The sequence below is a fragment of the Saccopteryx bilineata genome, chromosome 2, assembly GCF_036850765.1.
Source record: "Saccopteryx bilineata isolate mSacBil1 chromosome 2, mSacBil1_pri_phased_curated, whole genome shotgun sequence".
Classification (NCBI taxonomy): domain Eukaryota; kingdom Metazoa; phylum Chordata; class Mammalia; order Chiroptera; family Emballonuridae; genus Saccopteryx; species Saccopteryx bilineata.
In genome coordinates this window covers 27,152,957-27,162,195 of record NC_089491.1, presented here as the reverse complement: position 1 = coordinate 27,162,195, position 9,239 = coordinate 27,152,957, and the positions used below count along the sequence as shown (strand labels likewise).

Sequence of the window (9,239 nt, the reverse complement as noted above, 5' to 3'; positions counted from 1 at the left end):
CCAAATATTTGACCAGTGACACTGTGTATCAGGTGATGAGACTAATTCACTGATAGTTTCCTTCATGTACAACGTAGGAAAAAAAGCTATGAAAGGTGCTGAGTCCACTTACTCGCAACCAGAGCTCTCTGACAAACAGCCCCAGACTTGCATGTGAATTTCAGTTCTGGACAGTACATTTGGAAGTAGGAGAGAAGGAAACACTGGCCTCATGGAGCAACCCTCTGCACTTGAACACGCATGTGCTTCCCTTCTCTCCCAGCCCTCCTGGTGGTTGCTTGGGCTTGCGTGTCTAGTTCTGGCCAATGGACCCTAACAGAAGTGACATGCTCCACTTCCGGGCCAAGGCAGCCTGGAGCTGTGCTGCAACGTGGAATGACAGATGACAGAGCTACTGGATGAAGAGGGTTGACTGGCCAGGATGGCACTTCAAGGGAATGAGAAATGGGTTTTAAGTTTCCCATTGATCTGAGAGAAAAAGAGAGAGAGAATAAGGGGGAAAGGGAGAGAGAGATAGAGAGAAGCATCAACTTGTTTTTTACTTAGTTGTTCCATTTAGTTGTCCATTCATTGATTGCTTCTTGTATGTGCCCTGACCCAGGAATTGAACTCATGACTTCAGTGCGCCAGGACAACACTTTACCTACTAAGCCGCCTGTGTAGGGCAGAGAAATGAGTTTTAATTATGAAAAATAATTGGGGATTTGCTAGCTCAGATGGTGTAGCATAGCCTGGCTCATAGTTTCTTCCAAAGCCTGTGTCAGGCACCTTCACACCTGTTCGACTCATTAATCCATCCCAATGAGCCTCTGATAAACGCAGGGCTTGGAAAAGTTATGTAGCTCACCAAAGCTCACAGAGGTTGTAGGTGGCACCGATAGAATTTGAACAAATCAGTACGGACCCCAAACCCGTGACTTCTCTATCCTGCCATCCTGCCATACCATGACACATCGTGCTGCCTTCCCACGAAGGAATCTAAAGGACCTGGCCGCGGAAGGACAAGCTGCAGAGACAAGAAGCACTGGAAGGGACCCAAAGTTCTAGCTGGCCCAAGGTCCTCGCCAGGTCTCCAGGCCTTCAGGTTTGCTCTTTGACCTCTCCTTTAACTTCCTTTTCCTTTTAATTCCGGAGGCAAAGTAATGCTGGATTAAGAGCAGAGATATTTGAAACTCTGCTGCTCACAAGCTGTGTGACCTTGACCAAGACACTTCCCTTCTGCAAACTTCAGTCTTTTTCTTAGCAAAAGTGAGGAGAAAGTACCGACCTCACAGGGTGGTGGTGACGAGAGTTGAGTGAGATGGTGTCCGTAACGTGCTCAGTGTGGGGTCTGGCACGCTGGGAGCAGTTGGTGTATAGAAGCTCATAATTGTGACAGCCCAAAGCAGCCATTCATTTGAAGGTGAGATAGATTAGTTTTCCAATAAATGCTTTCTCCCAAGAGCTAACTATAAATGGCCTCAGACCACAATGGGACAATAATCCCAACCTCAGAGACAAGGGGACATTTTATCAGCATGCCCTCCTCTCCCATGCTTCCATGGATGCTCACACCTTATTCCCGTTAGTAGGCACCGTTCTCCTAAAGAGCTCTGGACTTGATGTCCAGCAGGCTGTTCTAAAAGAGCGGAGCCTGTGTTAGAATAGAGGTTCCACCGTGCATCTCGGGACCTTCAATATTATTGCCTCACTTGCAATGGGAATGATAATTCCTCCTTAAGACTATACTTTCAGGGATCATTTCTATAGTTCGTTTGATAATTCCTCCTTTACAGGACCAATGGGAGGCTTAAAGAAAATCCCAGGGGGAAACCTACTGCACAGTGCCTAGCTGAAGGGAAGCAGGGATCAGTAGTGATGGAAGCTCAGCTGTGGAACACACACAGCCTTTATTTTTATATTGTTATTATTTTTATTTATTTATTTTTTTCTTTTGTATTTTTCTGAATCTGGAAACGGGGAGATACAGTCAGACAGACTCCTGCATGCGCCCAACCGGGATCCACCCGGCTCGTCCACCAAGGGCGAGGCTCTGCCCACCAGGGGGTGATGCTCTGCCCCTCCGGGGCATCGCTCTGCCGTGACCAGAGCCACTCTAGCGCCTGGGGCAGAGGCCAAGGAGCCATCCCCAGCACCTGGGCCATCTTTGCTCCAATGGAGCCTTGGCTGCGGGAGGGGAAGAGAGAGACAGAGAGGAAGGAGAGGGGGAGGGGTGGAGAAGCAGATGGGCGCTTCTCCTGTGTGCCCTGGCCGGGAATCGAACCCGGGTCCCCCGCACGCCAGGCCGACGCTCTACCGCTGAGCCAACCGGCCAGGGCCGATTGTTATTATTTTTAAATTGTGGAAAAAACACTTAACATGAGATCTACCCTGTTAACAAATGTTTAGGTCCCCAATACGGTCACATGAACGTCAGGTTCAACGTTGCTCAGCAGATCTCTAGAACTTGATCATCTTGCTTAACCGAAACTGCCTGCTCAGTAACTGGCAACTTCCCATTTCCTCCTCTCCCCAGCCCCTGACAGCCACCATCAGACTTTCTGCTTCTACATGGTTGGCTCTTCCAAATACCTCATCTGAGTGGTATCGTGCAGGATTCACTTTCTGTGCTGTCTCGTTTCCTTTAGCACAACGTCCTCATGGTTCATCTATGTTTCAAATAAGGTAGGATTTCCTTCTTTGTTGATACTGAATAACATACAGTCTTTTGATAGTAATGAGAGAGAAATTAGCATGTTCTGCTCTCTGATCGACTTAAAAGTTTTTTTTTGTTTTTTTGTTTGTTTTTTTTTTGTATTTTTCCGAAGCTGGAAAGAGGAGAGACAGTCAGACAGACTCCCGCATGCGCCTGACCGGGATCCACCCGGCACGCCCACCAGGGGGCGATGCTCTGGCCCTCCGGGACATCACTCTGTTGCGACCAGAGCCACTCTAGCACCTGGGGCAGAGGTCAAGGAGCCATCCCCAGTGCCCGGGCTATCTTTGCTCCAATGGAGCCTCGCTGCAGGAGGGGAAGAGAGAGACAGAGAGAAAGGAGAGGGGGAGGGGTGGAGAAGTAGATGGGTGCTTCTCCTGTGTGCCCTGGCCGGGAATTGAACCCGGGACCCCTGCACGCCAGGCTGACACTCTACCACTGAGCCAACCGGCCAGGGCCTGACTTAAAAGTTTTTAACTGAAAATTGTACATAATTTATATTAACTAGAAAATTTTTTTAAAAAATCCAAAAAGGGGAGATGAAAAACACCCTTAATTTTAACAGTGGAGATACGTAGATACCTCTCCAGACATTTTTGTAAGTATGCATTTTTTAAATATTGTAATGTTTATTGCTTTATAACCTGTTTAATATGTTTTCAATCTCTCTTTTGACATCAGTATCTATAACCAGTTACTACAATGGCTGCATAGTATTACATTGTAGGGATGTAATGTGGACTATTGGTGGTTTCCAATTTTTTGCTATTGAAAACAACACTGTGATCCTCAATGTTGAAATAAACACAAGGCAAAGCTTTATTAGCTCCTCTGTCTAATCCCTGTGCCCACTTCTGAATCCCTTTCTTGTCCGTATTATAAATAACTAAAATGTTTTCCAGTTAAACCTACCTACTTATATGTTACTAGTTCTTCAGTCAAAAAGATCACTGTTGAGAATAATTACAAAAGAGTCACTTGTTTATAAAAACTCAATTCTTATTTTCTATCAGAAACACAATCTACAGACTAAACTTCAAAGGCTAGATGGTCTTTTAAACAAACAGATGTCACGTCAAGTAGGGCCTTCTTTGGTAAGGCAGAAATTGCATCATTCATTCCAAAATAAGAGAATATAGTTGTGAAAGCAGTTTCTGAATTGTAAGCAGTGTTGCAAAGTGGACAGGGCACAAGCTGGAGTCAGACAGACAAAATGAGGTTAACATTGGCTGTGTGCTCCTGAGCAATTCACTTAACTTCTCTGAACTCCAGCTTCATAAAATATATAACAGCTATTGGAGAGCTGTTAGAAAGATTAAAGTGGACCTGTAGTGGCGCAGTGGATAAAGCGTCGACCTGGAAATGCTGAGGTCGCCGGTTCGAAACCCTGGGCTTGCCTGGTCAAGGCACATATGGGAGTTGATGCTTCCAGCTCCTCCCCCCTTTTCTCTCTCTGTCTCTCCTCTCTCTCTCTCTCTCTCTCTCTCTCTCTCTCTCTCTCTCTGTCTCTCCCTCTCCTCTCTAAAATGAATAAATTAAAAAAAATTTAAAAAAAGAAAGATTAAAGTGATAATAGATAACACCAATGTTTTTTGCCACAGATTAACAGAGATAGTAAATTTCCCTCTTCTCGTGCAGAAAGCAACAGAAGGCACCAGAAGTGAGATTTCTCCTTTCTTACTGTTAAGACATGAAGAATAGCTAGAGTCAGAGCCCTCGCCAGCCTAAAAGAAACTCCTAGCCTAACTCTATCTGTAATATTCCAGGCCAACAGAGTTCTCCATTAATAGGGTGGTCAAAATTATGGAAGAAAGTATGGTGGTTCCTCAAAAAACTGAAAATAGAACTACCTTATGACCCAGCAATCCCTCTACTGGGTATATACCCCAAAAACTCGGAAACATTGATACGTAAAGACACATGCAGCCCCATGTTTATTGCAGCATTGTTCACAGTGGCCAGGACATGGAAACAACCAAAAAGCCCATCAATAGATGACTGGATAAAGAAGATGTGGCACATATACACTATGGAATACTACTCAGCCATAAGAAATGATGACATCGGAACATTTACAGCAAAATGGTGGGATCTAGATAACATGATACGAAGCGAAATATATAAATCAGAAAAAACCAGGAACTGCATTATTCCATACGTAGGTGGGACATAAAAGTGAAACTAAGAGACATTGATAAGAGTGTGGTGGTTACGGGGGGGAGGGGGGAATGGGAGAGGGAAAGGGGGAGGGGGAGGGGCACAAAGAAAACAAGATAGAAGGTGACAGAGGACAATCTGACTTTGGGTGACGGGTATGCATCATAATTGAACGACAAGATACCCTGGTCTTGTTATCTTTGAATATATGTATCCTGATTTATTGATGTCACCCCATTAAAAAAATAAAATTATTTAATAAAAAAAAAAAAATAGGGTGGTCAAAAATTGCATCCACGTTGGGATACTTCTGAAACTTAACTGGGGTGCTAAAAATAGTACAAACAGGTGCGAACTTGAGCTCTCCCAGGTAGACTGGCCACCCTAGTATTAACTGGGTAATGACCATTCTATAAGTGGGAAAATCAGATTATTTCATTTCAAAGTACTCATCTAAATTGTCTCAGTTGTTCCCTGTGTGACTGAAAAAAAATAACCCAGTCACAGACTGAAGTACACACGGGGTTTATTCGGCCTGGCCCGAGGGACGCTTTGGCATCATCTCTGAACTGTCACTTCTGTTATCTGTCCTCTCAGAGCTCAGCAAACGTTATTCTCTCCGCCATAAATCTTGCTGTGCAATTTTTATAAGAGTTGTGGTATAGTTTTCCATTTATTCAACAGTTTTTAAACATTCATTATGTGCCAAGCCTTAGCCTAAAGTTACAGTAACTACAAAGATGGTTGAGCCATAGTCTGCTTTCAAGAAGAACACAGTTGAGCCAGGGAAGTGAACACAGAAGCCATTCACAAAAATGAGCAGTGTGAAAAATTCCAACACGGAGGCATGTGCAAAGCACTATGGGACACAGAGAAGAGGGTGACTCACTTTCCCTTAGATGGCCTTGCAGAAATGGTAACATTTGAGGCACTCGAACAATGTTTTCTAAGTGCCTTCTAGGGAAGGGCCTTCTAGGTGAGGGTTTAAGGAAGTTTGAGAGAGCGGAAGGCGTGGCTTCAGGAACAGAGTGGCGGGAGCCCGCTGTGAAAGAGGGAGACAGGTTGGCCTCCCCACTCTGCAGGGTTCTCCACAACCCCCTTCTGCAGTGGCAGTCGGAACTGCGCAGTCTCAGGCCCTGGCCGCGTAGCCCAGTTTGTTGGAGCGTCGTGCTAGCACGCCGAGGTTGTGGGTTTGATCGCTGGTCAGGGCACATCCCCGGTCAGAATCAACCAAGGATGGCATGAATCAATGTCTCGTCTCACTCTCTCTTCTCTCTCTAAGAAATAATAAATGAATCTGAAAAGTGAAATAAACTGAGCAGTCTTTTAGGTCCTGCCACCTAAAAACAAAATCTCCCAGTGGCTGCAGAACTTCTAGGAAAGTTGCCAACATGTTTTCTTTGAACTTCTCTAGCCACCGTGCTGCTGTCTTTCTCAATTTCTTAGAGCGTATGTGGTGTGTGTGTGATGCCACGTACCCATGAAGCTCTACCAGATTTTTGCACCAATGAACACCTTGCGACCTGATACCATACACTGACTTTGAAAACATCCAAAAGTGATTGTTTTTTTAGAAGAATGTTTTCTTATAGAATCCAAAACTGGTCTGTTCTTATAGGGAACCATGATGAGACCAAGACTCACCCTCTACTGAGTGTGCATCCTTTTTATTTTTTGAGAGGCAGAGAGAGACAGGAACATTGGAGCTGCTCCTGTATGTGCCCTGACCGGGGATCAAATAGGCAACCTCTGCATTCCGGGACGACGCTCCAACCAACCAAGCTATGGGCCAAGGCTTGATTTTTATTGATTTTTAGAGACAGAGAAGAGGGGGGAGGATAGCATTTGTTCCATAGTTGTGCGTTCTTTGGTTGCTTCCCGCGTATGCCCTGACCGGGGATCGAACCTGCAACCTTGTTTTTTCAGGACGATGCTCTTAACTGACTGAGCTAACCAGCCAGAGCCGAATTTGCATCTTTTTAAAGTGTTCTTCTGCTATAATTTCTGTGGGCTATAAAAAATATCAGTGCGATTCTAAATAATTCTGACCTCTTTAGAAGGCAGCAAATGTTGCATTTGATTCAAAACAATTCCTGTGTCTAAAATTTAAAAAAAACAAGTGAGAAAATGAGCAGCCCAGCCATATGGAGATGAGATGATTCAAAGGCAGCCCCATCTGAGGGCAGCTCACCAACAGAGGGAGTGCTCTAATGGCAAGCAGATCCGGTGCTCATGTCCCTGGATTTGAGGGGAAGAGGTGAGAGGGTGACCTAGAGTTTTGCAAAGGGGCTTTTATTAGGCCTCTAGCTTATAAGTGATAGAAACTCAATTCAAATTCAGTTCAAGAACAACACACCTGAATACAGAATGTAGACACTCAAAGGAGATCATTGACAGGGAACCTTTTCTATCTCTTAGCTCTGCTCTCTTATTCGTTGACTTCATTCTCAAACAGGCTCTCCCATCATGCTGACAAACGGTTGCTCCCTGCACAATGGTTGTCTGGGGCCCTTTCTTGACACCTTGGCAACCCTAGTGGAAACAGAGGTTCTCTGCCAAGAGTCCCAATGAAACCCTAAGACTGAGTCTCGTTAAACTGGCATGGGTTAGTTGTGTGTCAATACCCAAACCAATCGTCATGTGCAGGAAGTGAAATGAGCTGATTTCATTTATTGTTATAACCCAGGCTGAATCATCCCGGGCCTTAGATAGGGAGGATGGTGGGTAGGAACCTCCATTTGGGCCCGATGGGCAGGGAGATAGGGAACAGTGGCTCACCACAGCTATGGCAGTGTCTGTTTCTCTCCCTAATTCCAGTTTCTCTTCCTCTTAGATACACATTCTAATTATTGTTTTCAGCCTCCTTAACAGTCGTGCGTGTCCATGTGACCGAGTTCCAGCTAAGAAGGAGAGAAGGAGTAGGTCCTGCCTCGAGGCCCAGCAAGCCCTCCCAGCCAGTCTGGGAAGCCGTGAGCAGAAGAGCCTGGTCCCTAAATCTTGGCCCATTGGAGGAAAGCCGCCCACCAGGCAGGAACATCCACTGTGACTATTCTATCATGTTTGCAACATTACGCATTTGGGAATTTGTTTGTTATAGCAACTCACGTTATATTAACTAATAGAGGTGTAAATGCCAAGAAAAGGTGATTTTTTAAACTGAGTAGGCAAAAACAGTTTGTATCTACTACAAAACTTCTGTGTGTTCGGTGTGAGAAATTTCAGACATCCTGATGGATGTCTGACATCCTAATCAGTCAGTAACCACGGCCTGACGGAAGTGTTGGCCAAGGAGTCAGACGACATGGGGTCAAGACTTTGCCACTGATTGCTGTCTGACCCTGGACACATTGCTTCTCTCTGACCCTCAGTTTCTTCATATGCAAAATGGCTCCTTGCCTGCCTCGCTGTGAGAACCAACTCTAATTATGTTAATGTCTCCCCTCTCTACTTTCCTTTCCACTCTCACTCAATTCCAACCACTACTCAGAAGACTGTTGATGTTTTTTCTAAAGCTGGCCTCTCCTCATGTCTCTCCCTGGCCCTCCCCCTTAAACTGGTAAACTCCAGTCCAGTCCACCTTCCACAAGGCTGTTTAACGATCCTTCCAAAACATAACTCAGTCATTCCTCTTGGCCCAGAAACCTGCTTTTTAATCCTGAATCCAAGAAGCATGAAGCTTTTTAGCGTGACCCCTCACAATCAGGTCTCAACCCACCCTCTCTCCTCTCATTATCTCCAATTCAGATCAAACAGACTTTCTCTTCTCTCCATCCCTGCATGTTCCAGCTGCTCTCAAGACTGTTATCTCTTCCCAGGAGCAGAGATCCATGTGGCAAATACAGGCGAGGTGCTCGGGAAATTGAGCTTGAGAGTGGACTGGGAAGATCTCTGCAGAAGTTAGAACGGAAGTCCTACAGGTGGAGGATCAGTGAGTAGTGTAGATAGAGGAGAGGGGAGGGGAGGGGAGGGGAGGGGAGGGGAGGGGAGGGGAGGGGAGGGGAGGGGAGGGGAGGGGAGGGGAGAACCTACAGGTGGAGGATCAGTGAGTAGTGTAGATAGAGGAGAGGGGAGGGGAGGGGAGGGGAGGGGAGGGGAGGGGAGAACCTACAGGTGGAGGATCAGTGAGTAGTGTAGATGGAGGAGAGGGGAGGGAAGGGGAGGGGAGGGGAGGGGAGAACCTACAGGTGGAGGATCAGTGAGTAGTGTAGATGGAGGAGAGGAGAGGGAAGGGGAGGGGAGGGGAGGGGAGGGGAGAACCTACAGGTGGAGGATCAGTGAGTAGTGTAGATGGAGGAGAGGGGAGGGGAGGGGAGGGGAGGGGAGGGGAGAACCTACAGGTGGAGAATCAGTGAGTAGTGTAGATGGAGGAGAGGGGAGGGAAGGGGAG

General features: G+C 46.2%; 1 pseudogene; it reads left to right on the top strand.

The window, feature by feature from the left end:
- The first annotated feature begins 1,718 nt into the window (after positions 1-1,718).
- LOC136327782 (small nucleolar RNA U3) lies at positions 1,719-1,840 on the top strand (annotated as a pseudogene).
- The last annotated feature ends 7,399 nt before the right edge of the window (positions 1,841-9,239 follow it).